At 53.4% G+C, this 15,025-nt stretch overlaps 1 protein-coding gene across 3 annotated transcripts in view; it reads left to right on the top strand.

The window, feature by feature from the left end:
* The window catches only part of CASZ1 (castor zinc finger 1), a 140,071-nt gene that overhangs the window by 2,085 nt on the left and 122,961 nt on the right, over positions 1–15,025 (top strand). The window lies entirely within an intron of this gene.

The raw sequence follows: 15,025 nt of genomic DNA, 5'->3' as shown, positions 1-15,025 counted from the left end.
GGGAAGCGGGCCTGAGTGCGGCGTGGACCTCCTTCCCATAAAGCTGGGAAGGTGCGGGTCCGGGTACGTGCGCCTGTGCGTAAAAATTATCCACCAGGGAAGCAGCTGTAACACCCCTCCTTTGAACCTGGAGCTCCCCTAAACCCCGCTGGATCTGGGAGACACGCGAGGGTCTGCGTCGCTGCTCCAGCGGAGTCTGGGGGCGCGGCCCTCGTGTGAGTGGTTGTCGGGCCAACACCCTGTACACTCGCAGACGTGGGTGCGGGTGGGGGGGAAGGACCAGGGTAGTTGCTGGCCAAAGTTGGTAAATTTAGGACGTCTCTAAGCGAGTACAGGCGCGCGGAGAGTGCGTGCGAGGGGACTGGAAAACAGACCGCCGGGTAACATTGGTGTGTACCCCCCCTCACGACACATGGGCGCGCGCGCGCGCGCACGCGGACACACACACACACACACACACACACACACACACACACACACACACACGCCGCCGTCCTAAAGGGAGCTGTCCCGGCTGAGCAGGAGCAGCTGCGCCGGGCTTGGTGGGGGGGTACTTGGTCCCCGGGGGCTGCGCCCGGGCTGCACTCCACGTGCCCGGAGGGGGCGCTGGGCCGTTCGGCGCCCGAGCGCAAAGCGCTGGGTTTGCGCCCTGGCGGCTGCAAGGCGGTGCGTCCGGGGCGGTCGTTGCGACCCGCGCCATCTCCTGCGACCCGCACCAACTCCCCCGGTCCCCAGCTGCTTTCCCAGTTGCCAAACTTTGGCTTTTACGGTTTGCTCCTTTCTGGAGCTCTCAGACCCTCTCCAAGACAGAGAGGGGAACTTCTCCCTGACGGCCGGCCGAGGCTACGGTCTCTCTCCCTGGAACCTAGCGAATTGGAGAGATACCCCCACCCCCCTTCTTGTTAGCCACCTTAGAGGCGGTTAACGAGAGTTTATGGGGAATATTGTTGAACTTCAGTAATCAGGTTTCCAGCGATCTTATGCCTCCTGTTTAATTTATTAGACTAGTTATTTATTCTGTTGATGATAATCTGTTGCTGGTTTCTATGGAGATGTTAAACTGATCTCTTTCAGAAATCAAACTCCATATGCACTAAAACGTTTAAAGGGGCAGTGCCTCCCTCTTTTCCCCCCCTGCCCTTTTTTGTTTTGTTTTGTTTTTAGACTTTGCACCTTGCTGAGACTTCGAGTCTTGCTCCGAGTCTTGGTGCATTTTATTTCCTTCTGACGAAGGAGAGGAGCCCGGGAGACTCACGCTTTGTGGCAAGTACAGCTTATTATGGCTAGCAGAAAGCGAAGGCTTTGATCCCTAAGTTGCATCATCATTTAAAACAGATCATTTCACCACCACCCCTTTCCCCCCATCATAGAAGAGCAAAATTCTTTCAAGATCAAAGAGTCCAATCTTTAAAAAAAAAAAAAAAAAAACTATTGTTTAAAAAAATAGGAAAGTCAGTTAAATATGAACCTCTCCCCTTTATATCTGCTCCCCTTGTGTTTAAAGGATTTTTTTGAATAAGAAAAACAAAACTCAGTTCATTTTTCAGACTTATTAATAGTTTATCTCCCCCCCACTTTAATTTAAAAAGAAGTTCAAAGTTAGATTTCTCTGCCTGTGGGGGTTGAGGTATACTTGCTTCTCTTTTAGATCCTGACCATCTGTTTTTGGAAAATTAGCCTCTGGGAAGAAGGGGAAAGGAGTTTTTACTCAAAGTTAATGGAGTGCTTTAATTTTTTAAAAAAATACACAAATATTTTAAAGTCCTATTTTACTTGCTTTTTAAGAGAATGCCAGTAACCTCTGTCTGGTGTGTCCGAGTACATAAACTTTTCCTTCTTCTGTCCTCTTCTCTGCTCAGGTATTTTTCTGTAGACTTGTGACTTTGGTGGGTTGTTTTTTTTTTGGGGGGGGGGGTTTGCAGTGAATGAAGAAACTAAAGCAGAAAAAAATCATCTTGGTTTTTGACGCTGAAAAATTGCGAACCTACTCTGGCTCAGATATTTATCACGCTGACAGATATGATACAAAGCGATTGCATTTCCTAATGATCCTTCGGGACTAAGTTGTAGGTAAAACCATTTAATGCATTTTTAATATTAAAGTAAGGCCCAGGTTCCATTTTCTTGGAGGTAGGGGGAGTGGCTGTCCCTGTACAGAGCTGGTGTTCTCTGAGAAGACAGCTTTGCTGCTTCAACTAGACGCCCCCCCCCCCCCATTTCACATTTCCATTATGTTGGGGAGGGGTGAGCCAAACAGGGCATTTGGCTTTCACAAATAAATTTCTATCTGATCAGAAGGTCCAATACTAAATAAGAGTACACTTAAAAAATAAAACCCAAGACTCCACCCCTGTTATAGGAAATAAAATATAGGCAATACTTGACTCCCCCCCCCCCCCACACACCTTTTCCATCCTGCTTCTCTTTTATCTTCTTTTGGAGGGGGTGGAATGATGGTTGCCTTTCAGCTCAGAGGAGAGAGGAGTCATTCCTTTTATTTCCCTCTTTGCTATATTTTAAATTTTTGTTTGATTTGGATTGCAAACAGAGCAGGGGCTTAGGAGTAAAAAGAGCACTGTGGCTTTAAACTCAGGAGTTTGCATATTCTCCTTGTATCTTTCCCCTTTGCTAATTATTGTGTTGTTTTCAGAGCAAATATGTCATATCCATGGCGACCGGGCAGGTTTATTGTCTTTCTGAAGCAATAGCTCACATAAGTAATTAATGACTTTCTTTTTTTTCCTCTGGCTTAGGTTAAACAGATCATTCAAGGAAAGTCATATCTCTTCTCTTCTCTCCCTCTCTCTCCCTCTTTCTCTCTCTCTCTCTCTCTCTGTCTCTTTCTCTCTCCTTCTCTCTCTCTCCCTCTCTTTTTTAGCCCAGTCACAGAAGAACATGAGTTAGAACAAGAAAATACTTTAAGCAAGAAGTCAACAAGCGTATTCCCCCCCATTTCTTGTAAGAGCTAAGTGTCATCTTTCAGAGCTCAGACCTGTCATCTGGCAGCCCTGAGCAGTGCGTCCTGCCTGGGCTGGCAGTCCACTGCAGGTCTCGCAGAGTGGAGGCAGGGAGGTGGTGGCATGGCGGGGAGGAACCTGGCGGAATTTGCTTCTGAGTTTGGGGGAAGCACTCCAAAATGAGCCTTTCTCCCATATTTAGCAGAATTTAATTAAATTGTTTACAGGACAGAATCATGTGTTGCCCGGCTCCCTTCTTTTTTTTCCCAGTCTCGTTCACCGGAAAGACAAAGTTTTCCTTTTCCACTCACCTTCTTTGGCTTTCTCCGGCCTTTGTCTGAAGTGCTTTTCCCTGGAGATGTGGCTTTTGGGATTCCCTATGGCTAATATTTCCAGAATTCTGGTGGGATTTTGCTTTTGTTTTCTTTCAACCTCTAACTTGAAGTGTTCTCTACTTCTCAAGAATCAACAGCTGTGATGATGGACTCTGCTTGGATTTTTAACTTTTTCCTTTTTCTGGTGGCAGGGCCCTCTGGGGATGTCAGATTAGACAGGCAGCGTGTTGCCCTGTGTACCTGGTAGTGACAGTGCTGGAGAAAGTAGAGGGGATGTGTTCTTTTTTCCTGTTTGAAGAAACCACTTCTTATGTCCTGTCCTTTCAGATGAATCTTTGCTAGCAAGAAGCCTTATGATGTCACCCTTTAACTTTAGGAATTGCTGGATTTTCCCGCTAGCAGGCTCAACCGCCTTCTGTCCTCCCTCCAGACACACTCATGCTATCCTCCCTCCTTTTTAAGCATTTCACGGATAGCCCAGGTTTTGTGTGTGTCCTTCGAAAAGGGAACCAGATAGAAAAGAAGCCTTACGCTGTCCTCAGACAGGATTCAAAAGAATATTTTCCTCCCACCTGAACTATGTGAAAAAAAGACTGTGAGTTGTCAGAATGAATCTTGAGGCTTTTGCCATCGACAGTAGAAATATAAAGAAGAGAGATTTATCTGGTCTCTGGTTTCTGAAGAGGAGCAGAGAAGGCCAGCGAGGCTGATGCTGAGACTCCAGCAGGGTTGTAATTGAGCCCGTAACCTCTTGATGTCTATATCAGAAAACAGACATGAGCAGAGGAAGCGAGGAGAGGAGAACCAGCAAGCCGGGCAGAGGAGGGAGCTGGGGGGAGAGTCACAGAGAGAGGGAGATAGATTTAATTTATAGACATTTTAAAAACCGTAATTTCATTAGGATCTGTTCTTCCCTTTCTCTGAAGGGCAGCCCGGCAGACCGATAAGGCCGGTCCCTCTGCCTGGGATGCGTGGTGTGGTTTGTTGGGCGCAAAGCCTCCGCGTCCTTGCCAGGGAGGCTGCCTCTCCTCCACTGCCTCTGTCCTCCTTATTTTCGAATCTAAAAGCCCCGAACAGTCACAAGTGTGGTGTGGCTCAGGCTGCCCAGTGATCTCCCCTCCGGTGCCACTCTTCTGGGAGTGGGTCTGTCTCCTGTCTGGGCAGTGGCATCTGCGTGTCTTCCATCTGTCACCCGGCTGCTGTGGTTCCAGCGGCAAGGGGCCGCCAGGGAGGGTGACGCCCCATCTCGTCCCCCCTCAAGTTCACCAAGTTAAGTTGCTGTGGTCCTGAGACCGCAGCTTGGGGGGGGGGGAGGATGGAGCTTGTCGTAAATTCTGCAAAAATTAATCAGCCGTTGAGAAGCTGCCCGTGGACAGGCTTTGGCAGCCAAGCTGGGCCCTTCTGCTGCTCCCCGTCCCAAGTCCCATGGAGTGAGGGGTGTCCTGCACTGTGATGAGGGAAGAGGGTGTTGCTGGCTTTTTTTGTGTGTTTGTTTAACCACGAAAACTGAGGACAAGTAGGAAGAGGGCAGAAGACAGATGGATTTGCTGAATATAAATCCTCAAGTGCCCTTGTTCCATGTTGTTGGAAATTTTTTCTCCCTTTTGGTCTGGATTTGTCCTGTGTGTCTTTGGTGGAACAGACACGTAGAGAAAGAGAGCCGGGTGGGGGGCGGTAAGGAGAGAGAGAGAGAAGGATAGAGAAGAGAGAGAGGCAGGGACAGCACAGCTCCTTCGGAACTCATTATCATTCTTAATAAGTCTTAAGGAATAAAGAAGAGCATTGAGTGTAAATGCTGGGTAATCCTAACACTTCTCAAGGTGAGAGGAGTGTTGAGGACACAGAGAACAGGGAGAGAGAGGAGGGCTGGGAGGTGGGGCCCACAGGCCCTAGGGGTGTGGAGGCCCAGGGTTTGGAGGCCCTGCGGGAGGCTTGGAGGCTGGGGTGGGGGGACCCCGAGATGCCCCGGGTGGGATGGGTTGTCTGAGCTGCAACACACAGGGATCTCCAGATAGGGCGATTTGCTGAGGGTCGGGAGGAGGGGTGCAGGAACCAGCCCTGCCTGTGTGTGGGGTGTGGGCGGGCACTACAGTGCCTTTGCTTCCTACCGGGCATAGTGTCCCCAACCTCCGGGCCTTGAGCTCTTGAAGAAGGCCCAGGTGGGGATGGAGGAGGCTTGTCCTGCCCGGGGCCCCCACTCTCACTATCCCCCTGGGATCCACACCCCATCCCCCAGCAGTGGCCGCTCTGGAAAGCCAGAGGGCCAGAGCAGCGGCTAGAGCTCAGCTCTGGACACTAGGTGGCTTAGAGGAGCTGCTGGGTTCTCCAAGGCAGCGAGCCGAGCCGACTTCCCCTCTCTTCCCCGCTGGTGGCTGGTGGGCTCCGCTGTGCGATTGCTCTGCCGGCTCTGCAGGCAGCCCTGCCCAGGCGCAGGGCCCAGATCCCCGGCTGGCCCTCCCGTGACCAGCTCTTAGGCAAAGCAAGGGTGAGGCTGGGGCAGCTCCTGAGGGGCAAGACAGCTGTCCAGGGACACTTGCGGCTGGGACGAGGGGAGTTCAGCCTGGGGTTTCTGCCCGCTCCATCCTTGGCTACCTGGGCAGAGGCACTGCTGGGCGCTTGCCCAGCGCGTGCTGTGCACGTCCCCTTTTCGGAGTTCATGTGCCCCCTTTGAGAATCCTCTTAATAAAAAAAAATCTCATAAGCATAAATACTGCTTGTACTTCGAGGGGTTTCACAGATCTTATAAGCCTAGCCTAAGGACCCTCCAGGGTCCCTTGCTCTGGTGGGCTTCTTTCCAGTTCTCGGGAATGGGGCAGCAGGAAAGAGAAGGCAAAACCGGTCCACACCACCACTCCCAGGTCCTGGGAGAGGAGAGTGCCATTGACTGTCACCTAGGGGACCCTGTAGAGGAGGCAGGTTGCCCTCTGCAGAACCACACCTGCCCAGGCAGATGCCCCAGGCCAGGTTAAAGGCAGCCATCCCTCCTCCGGCTTACCTTCTCTGGGGTTCCTCGGATGTTCGAGGAAGGGCCTTAGCCAAGGTCATGTTCCAACCATGGGGAGAGAGGGAATTGGGCAGAAAGAACAGCACAATTCGGGTTTGACTTACCAGAGTTGAAAACAATCTTTTTTTTCAACTCTGTATTTCTTTTGGAAAGCAACTTCTGGGGAGCTTGCAGAGGGCGTGTGGGAGTCGGAGGTGAGGGCTGGTGACGGAGCTGGTGTGAAGCCTGGAGGGAGCGGGACGGGTTAATGGCGGTGGATTCTGCTTTGCTCTCGTGTAAGAGCAGTAATGGCCAAATTGCATGCCCTGTGTGTGCCTTGCTGACGAGATTTACCGAAAGGAAGCTGCGCTGCCTCCGCTGCTGGTCTCTGGGTGGGTGAGCCTCGGTGTGTGGTGTGTGTGTGTGTGTGTGTGTGTGTGTGTGTGTGTGTGTGTATGCGCGCGTGTGTCAATGAGAAGGGGTGGGGGAATGCGCTCTGCCGGGCTGGCACCCTTCCCCGGCACTAATTGCTGGCAGAGTACCCACGGGGGCTGTGCCAGCGTCTCCAGCTCTGCCTGCCCCCTCGCCCCGGGGAGCTCAGCTGTGCTGCTCGCTGAGGGCCATTTCCGGGCCCACTCGTCCTGGGGCTCCTTTGGGAATTTCAGGGAAATCTGATCCTTGGGGAGACTGTGGGTCAAGTGCCTGCATCTCTGGCAGGGACTGGTGGATGCTGTAAGCCAGGAGTGGTCCAGGGCTCTGCTGACGGTTAGCTGCCCACTCCCCTGCCGGCTCCACTTCGGTGCCCACTCAGGGTCTTGTGAACCATGGTGGGCTAGACGAGGCATTGGGGCACCCTGTTCGGTTTCTAGCTCCGGCAAATCACTGTGTGGCCCTGGGCAAGTCATTTGATCTCTCTGAGTCTCAGTTTCTTCTCTTGTCGAATGGTCTCTGACCCTTTCGCCCTCATAGGGCCGCCCTGGCTGTCAGCTGGGCTCAGAGCCGTGAAAGTCCTTTGAAAGTAATTAAAGGTAATGAAGAATTTATCATGGTCCTGTTGTCAAGTGCAGGGTGTCCCAGTGTCAGACGAGCTGGTTTTATGTAATATGGTACCACTCTCTAAGGGGACCCCTGTGAATTCCACGGAAAGCCTTGGGCTGGACACGGCGCCTTGTGCTGCCCTTACATTTTCATATCAGGTTATGGGTTGGGTCTCTTATCATCGGGAGTGTGGGGCTGAATGGGGGTTGCCTTTTATGCAGATTGGAGGATCCCATCCAGGATATGGGGGCACTTAATTGTTTTAGCCTACAGGGTGTACTTAGCTGCTTTAGCCTAAGGGAAACCAGCCTTCATTGAATTGCTGCATATTACATTCTAGAGTCATTGGACTGGGGATCAAACTCTTAGGGTCTTGCATTGGTTACTTAACTAGCCTGTGCCTCAGTTTCCCTTACCTGTAAAGTGGGAAGAGCTTGCTGTCTATCTATCTGGGGACCAGGGCTCTTATTAGGTGTGGGGCTAAATTTTGTGCTTTACTTCTCTGGCCACCTTGGGGACCTCCTGGTATTTGGGATGATGCGTCAAGAGGGAATGAGGACAACTCTATCAGTCCCAAACTGGGGTCGTGGCCATTTGCTTTTCTTTCTCATTGTGGCCAGAGTGGACGTTCCTGGAGCTCAGCGGGGTATGAGGATCCATCATGGAAGCTGTTTGGGACAGGAGGCTGGGGGTTGGGGAGGTGGGGGACAGACCCTGGGAGCTGGCTGAGGGTGCCTATGGACTCCGCCTGTGTGCGCCTAACTCCCAGGGTCCTGCACATGAGGGCTCTTGGTGGAGGAGTCTGCCTGGCAGAGGCTGAGAGCATGGGATTTGGAGCCAGGCTGAGCCGATGTGAGTCGTGTTTCTCCCACTCAGGCAGATTAATCCTCTAATCCTTTGTTTCCACGTCTGTAAAATGGAATTTGTACCTTGTGGAGTGGCTGTGAGGTTCAGCAAAGGAACAGTCATGTCTGCTGGTTTTAACCTTGAACATCACTTCACAGTATGCACTCAGCTCAGTGAACTGCACCCAGTAGGGCCACAGTGAGGATATGACTGAGACCTGGACATCTTCCGCTCAGCCTCAGTTGGGTCCCAGGTGGTCTGTGCTAACTTTGAGGCTCAGTGCTCAGCCAGAGGGCAGAGCCAGGCTAAACATGACCAGTGTCCCCTTAGTCCCTGATGTGGTTGGAGCCAAGATTTCCCACCTGCACTTGAGTGAGCCTGCCCTGGGGGCACCTGGGCCTGGGTGCAGGGGCAGGGAAGGCTGGCAGAAGAGACAGTGACCTAAGGAGGCAAGGGCATGGAGCTGTGAGGTGGGGGGCGCTGGAGGGGCTGGGGCACTTATGGGAGATGAGGTGTATGAAGCTCCTCGGGCCTCTCCCATTTCACTGTGCTGTGCCAAAACACCCCGGTTCTTGTTTCACTATCTGAGATCTGGGCAGGTTAATTTCCATGACGAACTCCCGGCCACGTGTTTGGAGGATTTATCTAATTAAATTGATGCTTTTTGCTCAGAAAGAAAGGAGAGAGGGAAGGAGGGAAGAAAAGAAGGAAGGAAGGCGGGAAGGAAGGGAGGAAGAGGAGGCAGGCCAGCCTGCGTGCTGGGGGGCAGGGGCCTTGCTGGGGGCTGAGTCCCTTGTCCTCCAACTCTTTCACTGTATTTCCAAAATCCTTCTTGGGCCAGGAGGGGATAACTGGAGGGTCTGGGGTCTGTACTGGCCCATCCAGTAGCCAGTAATCCATGTGGCAACTTAACTCGAAGTAAAAATTAGCCCAACTTCTCCCCGGCGGCGTGTGGCTCCGGTGCCACTCAGTTGGGCACACAGGAACGGCACATTGCCAGCATTACACAGCGTTCTCGTGGTTTCAGCTAGGTGGGTGAGCCCCCCAGGGACAGTGATGGAGATGGAGTGAGGGGTGGCCCCGGGGACATTCCTACCTGTCTGTGAGGGCACTGCACCTGGAACCAAGGCCTCCGCAGTGTGGGACCCCTTTCTCTCTCAGTCCCTGGTCACGTTTCCTCTCTTGGGACAGGGTGACCCAGCCAGTGTGGAGTTAGGAGGGGTTTTAGCCACTTCTCCCACTCAGGGTCTTTGAGACCTTGGGCAAGGCTCTTGTCTTAGCCTGTGGAATTGGACACAGAACCTACCCTCTTGGGCTCTCGTGATTGCTAACTGAGCTCACACCGTAAGCACTTAGTAGGCTTAGACGGCCACCAGGAGCAGTCACTGCAGTTGTTGATATTATTTTCATAATGATTACTGAAGAGCTTCTGTGACTGTCCAGGTCTTAGGGACACTCCCCCCCACCATGCTGATTTATTTCATTATCAACCATTTCCAGGATGAGTTTACATGAGCCCCCCCATACCCCTGCTTCCTGGGAACTTGTTTTGGATTCCTTCTCCCATCTCTCCTTTTCAGAGCAGAAGGAGGAACTTGGAACCGCCCTAGGATGAACTCAAGCGCTGCTTCTGGGGCGTTAGATCTGCCGTCATTCCCAATATACGTATATGCTGCTGCAAGTGCATGGACACACACACACACACACACACACACACACACACACTGCTCCACTGGACAAGCCACATTAAGAAAAAAATCCAAAGTATTAAGATAGGGGAGCACAGATGTGGCCCTGGTGGGGCTGGCCAGGCTGCTTTGGTGGGGGCGGGGGTCCTGGCCCGGGAGGCTGTGCGTGTGTTTTCCCGGACATTGCCCAGTGCCCTGTGTGCTAATGCGGAGCTCCCCTGCATTGTGCAGGCTCCTTCCCCCGTGAAAAGGTAATTGAGTCAGTGAGTTCCGAATGGATTGGAGCTGACAGTAAATGAGAATTTGGCAGTGGGTAGAAACAAGCTCCCCGGCCTCTACTCCCGGCCAAAGCCAGGCTGGCTCGGCCCTCCCCAGCTCCCGGCGCTGTTTGGTTTTAGGAAAGAATTATGATTTCTTTTCCTGTGCGGCAACATCAGCAGCTGGGGTGATGTCCTGACCCGTCCCCCTCCCAGGGATGGCTGAGCCCCCTCCCCCAGGTTGCCACCTCCCAGCCTCTTGCCGCCTCGGTGGCTCCGCCAGCGATCCCGAACGAGTTAAGGGCTGAATCAACTCCAGACCCAGCTGTACATTTCACTCTGGGCTCCTGAATGGAGTGATGTGCTGTGCTCAGCACGATTGGAGACTGTCTGCCCCGGTGACCCACGGTCCCCCACCCTGCTGGGCTCCATGGGCTTTCATGGGACCTGCTGCTGGGTCCAGGACCTCCTGCCTGGCTGCTTGGGGAGCTGGTAGCCCATGTTGTGGAGGCCTTGTCTAGTGCCCTCCCTGTGTCCAGCCTCCACTAGAGACTTTTTTTTTTTGGTGCTAGGAATTGGACACAGAGGTGCTCTACCACCGAGCCACGTCCCCAGCCTTTTTTTTTTCTTTCTTTCCTTTTCCTCTCCTCCTCTTCCTCTTCCTCCTCCTCCTCCTCCTCCTCCTTCTCCTCCTCCTCCTCTTTTTATAGACAAGTTCTCACTAAGTTGCTGAAGCTGGTCTCAAACTTGCAATCCTCCTGCCTCAGTCTCCTGAGTCACAGGAGATGTGCCACCACATCCAGCTCATTGGAGACCTATTTTATTTATAAAAGAAAAGGTGTACCATTCCGAGCTGGCATCATCTCTGGCTTGCAAAGAAGGCTGGCAGATTTGAGGGCTCACATATGCCAGGGGCCCTGCCCCTCCCCTCGTAATTCCCCTCTCTCCACATCCACACCCATAGATCAGTTGACAGATAACTCATATCACACCCTCACCAAGGACCCCACATATCTAGGCCTCCCCTTGTAGATATTCCTAGGACCCTGGGGAGGGGGGGAACACTGCCGCCTTGCCATCTCCCAGCCAAACCCTGTGTTTATACAGTGGCATCTCTGCAGCCTGATCATCCTGCCCATCCTGCAGGGTGGGGTCTGTCCTATTCCTGGGGGACAAGAGGCAAGAAGCTCTCATCTTGGCGGAATTGCAACCTACTCCTTGGGGGTGCATGTATCTGCCGTGGCTGGGAATGCCTTCTTAGGAGCCCTTTCTTTAAAGGCCTAGTGGCATCTGCTTATTCAGGAGCCTGGCTGGGAGAATAGTGGTTAAGTCCATGGGTTCAAATCCCCAACCCTTCGGTTATTAGGAGTATGACTTTGGATGTAGCATGGACTTTTCTGAACCTCAAGTTTCCTGATTTATAAACAAGGACAAATAATCGGGCCTGTTGTGTAGGGTTGTGGTGAGGAATCAGTGAGATAAAGCTGGCAGGGCCCTTGGCACCAGGCCTGGCACTTGGTAACAGGGGGTAACTATTGTTACTATGGCTATTTCTCTTCTACCCTCCCCATCTGTTACCGGGAAGGCAGCAAGGTGGAAGGCTCAGGCGTGTCCCTGTGCTTGGGCTCCAGGACCCCCAAAGCCAGGCTAGAATCCCAGTCCATAGGCTGTGGCCACCAACCGTCTGCCAAAACACGCTTGCCAAACCAGCAAGGCAGCCCGCCCATCAAGGCCAGATCTCCACAGGAAGCAGGGAAAAGGCTTGTGATACCCAGGCCTGGGCTCTTGGACACCCGGTGACAGCCCCTGGGCTGACCCCAACTGCCTGGGCCAGGGTGAGATCCACTCCCAGACGATGTCGCCATCTTGGTTCTCCTTGGCCTCTCCTCCGCCGATGGGAGCGTGGCCCTTGCCCTCCCCCATCAGCAGGTGGCCTATGCAGCCTGGCACCTGTTCCTGGAGGGCGGCTGCCAGGAAGGCGCAAACCCAGGAATCGCCCGCCTGGTGTGTCCTCCCAGTGCTTGTGCGAGGTCTGAGCGCTGCCCGGAGTGGCTGGCCTGGGCCTGTGCTGGCAGAGAAGGGGCTTCTTCTCTCACCTCAGAGCCCCCTCCTCACCCTCCAGGTGAGTCACCGGAGAGCTGAGCCTTCCGTCCTGGGGTCTGTGCTCTTGGCCTTGCTGGGGGAGGAGAGGTGACTCGAGTCAAGAGGATGCAGGTGAAGGGTCTCACTTTTGTCCCCAAGGGGCAACAAGCAAGCTGAGTTGCTTGTACGTTGTCATTGTATGAAAAGAAGGAAATAGGTCTCGAGTGCTGGCCGTGTTGAGTCCTGGGCTGTGACTGGGAGGGAGGAACACAGGCAGGTAGTGGCTCCACTTCCGTCACACCTGGCAGGAAGCAGGGCTCAGAGGGGCAGTGCCCTGCCTGGGTTCTCCCAGCTCCCTTCAGAAGGCTGGGTGGTGAACAGCGATCTGACTCTGAGCCGCGTGCTTGGCCCACGCAACTAGGAATCGTGGACTCGTATTCTAAGCGGGTTTTGAAAGCTGATAAAGGGAAAAATATTCACCCATAACCTCACTCTGGAGATGCAACTTTGTTCAGTATGTGGTGTATTTCCTTCTAGTTTTGTCCCCATTTTGGTGACAGTGGGTGAATTTCTGTAACACGTATTTCACACATATTGTGATCACAGGAGAGTGTGGTTTGGTTGAGACCCTGGCGAGGTGGGAGGGTCTCCTGAGCTGGACTGACCCGCACTGACCCGCAGTGAGATTCTCAGCACAATGGGGACCCGGGTTGGCCCCCAAGCTCCTGAAGCTCCTGCAGGCACGTTGGAAGAGCAAACAGGGTGAATGGACAGGCAGGCAGGACCCCTGTGTGCTCAGCGGGGCTCGTTTTGCTCAGTTAAGTGGTAGAATTCTCCTTTTGACTCTCTCTTCCTTCTTGCTTTTGACAAATGGGAATATTTGTACCATTTCCCCGAATGACCTCCTCTCCTTGGGGTAATGAGAAAATGAAAGTCTTTGCTAAGTGCTTTGAGATATTCAGATATAAAAACGGAGAGCGGGCGATGTCAGGGGCCTTTTGCTGCCGGTGTTTTACAAAGAGGAAGCGCGGTTGCTGGGGAGTGAAGGTCAGCAGGAGGCTGAGGGCCTTTGCTGGAACCCAGTCCCTCTGGGTGGAGGGCAGGGGACTCCGGTCAGCTGGGCCTGGGCGAGGTTGGGGTGGCACCCCTGCCCTCCTCCAGGTGCATGTGGCGAGGCCCCTCTGCCAAGGTGCTCCCCAGGGCCCGGGCAGAGGCCGGCCTTGGCCGGGGTCTGGTGGCTAAATGATCCCATTCAAGGACAGACTCCTCCTCTCTCTTCCTAGCGTCAGCCCAGGAATAACACGGCGGAATAAATACTGTCACCTATACAAATAATCATCCCGACGATGATTTCGAAACATGGAAAAATGTTTATCACACGGTTGAAAACGCTCCCCGAGAGCCGAGCGCGGCTGGATGCTCACGGGCAGAGCCCGAGAGGCGCTCCTCCAAGATGGGGATTAGAGCGTGAGGGCGGTGGGACCAGGGTGATTTGTTTTTTATTTCACAACATTTTATTTAAATTCCCCCCTATGATTAAAAACCAACAAAGCCAACGAGGCAGCCCGGCGGGGAGGCTGGCAGGGTGGGGGCGGGGCAGGCGGGAGAGGGCGCTGCACCCACGGCCCCCGCAGGGCGCTGAGCTCACCGGCTCTGCCAGCCGCAAGACCTATGAGATCCCGAGCAGCCGAGGCGGATCGGTGACTCAGAACTTGGTGTTGTGCTCTTCAACAATAGCTTTTGTCCTTTGCCCAAAACCCTAGGCCAGTGTGTGAAAAAAAAAATCATAAAATTATGAGATAGCTTGTGCCTTCCTCACCAGCCGGTGCCAGCTTTGGGCGCTTTATTTATTCAAGGTGGGGAGGCAGGGAAGGCGGGGTGGGGGGGAGACAGAAAGGAAAAGAAAAACAAGGGAGAACTCGGACAAGGCCCAGGAGAGGTTTGAACCTCAACAACAAACTTTCTTTTGTTTGATGGGTGGGGAGAAAAATAAGGAGGAAAACATGCAGAAGGCCAGTTGGAACCCAGTGAAGCTCCCGGCGCTCCCTGCGTGGGGTCCCCTCTGCCTTCTTGGCCAGGGGGCTTTGCTTTCACTGGAGCAACTGGAAAGCTCTTTGTGGGGGGGCTCATCTGGTGCGAGGTGGTGAACAGGGACCTAAGCAGAAAGGGCTGGAGCCAGTGGCCAGGGTGGGAGCCAGGAGGCATGGTTGGTGTCTGGTGTTCAGACCAATAATGCCCGATTGCCAAGAGCCTTTGCCCTTCCTTCTGGTTGGGTTTAAAGAGGATCCTTACCTCCTGGAGTCCCAGATGCCACTCATTGCCTGTGAGGTTCAGATTTCCACATGGCTCAGGGTGAGGAGGGGTTTGCATCCTACTGGACTAGCACTTCCCTCCTGGTGCCCGCTGGCACCCATCCTCAGACTGAGATTCTGGAAGAAGGACCTCGGCGGAGTTGGGAGTGGGGGGGTGTGGGTGGTGGTACCTGAGCTTGTGGGAGGGGTTGTGTGAGTCGCTTGAGTCTGGCTTTTCTCCTAGATGGGTAAAATTTGGGCATGAGGAGGCCTTACACCTATTCATTTCACTTGTCACCTTGTCCCCTGCCCCAAATATGCTGAGTGTTCCTATGAGGTGGCTTGGGCCTAGCTGATGGGCGATTCTTCCTTCCAAATTAACTCAGACGATTCTGTGGGTCCTTGGTATTTGGACCAGGATGAGAAAGGATTGTGGTGAAGGTGAAGGCCTGAGGCCTGTGGTGTTCCCCCACCCCCAGGACTCAGATGCCCACATTGTGGCCCCGATAAGGATCCCAACCCCCCTGGCTCAGGAATGGTTCCCAACC

This window comes from Sciurus vulgaris (genome assembly GCF_902686455.1).
Source record: "Sciurus vulgaris genome assembly, chromosome: 1".
In the NCBI taxonomy this organism is placed as follows: Eukaryota; Metazoa; Chordata; class Mammalia; order Rodentia; family Sciuridae; genus Sciurus; species Sciurus vulgaris.
Note: the sequence above shows the minus strand (reverse complement) of the source record. Positions and strands in the feature narration are given on the sequence as shown.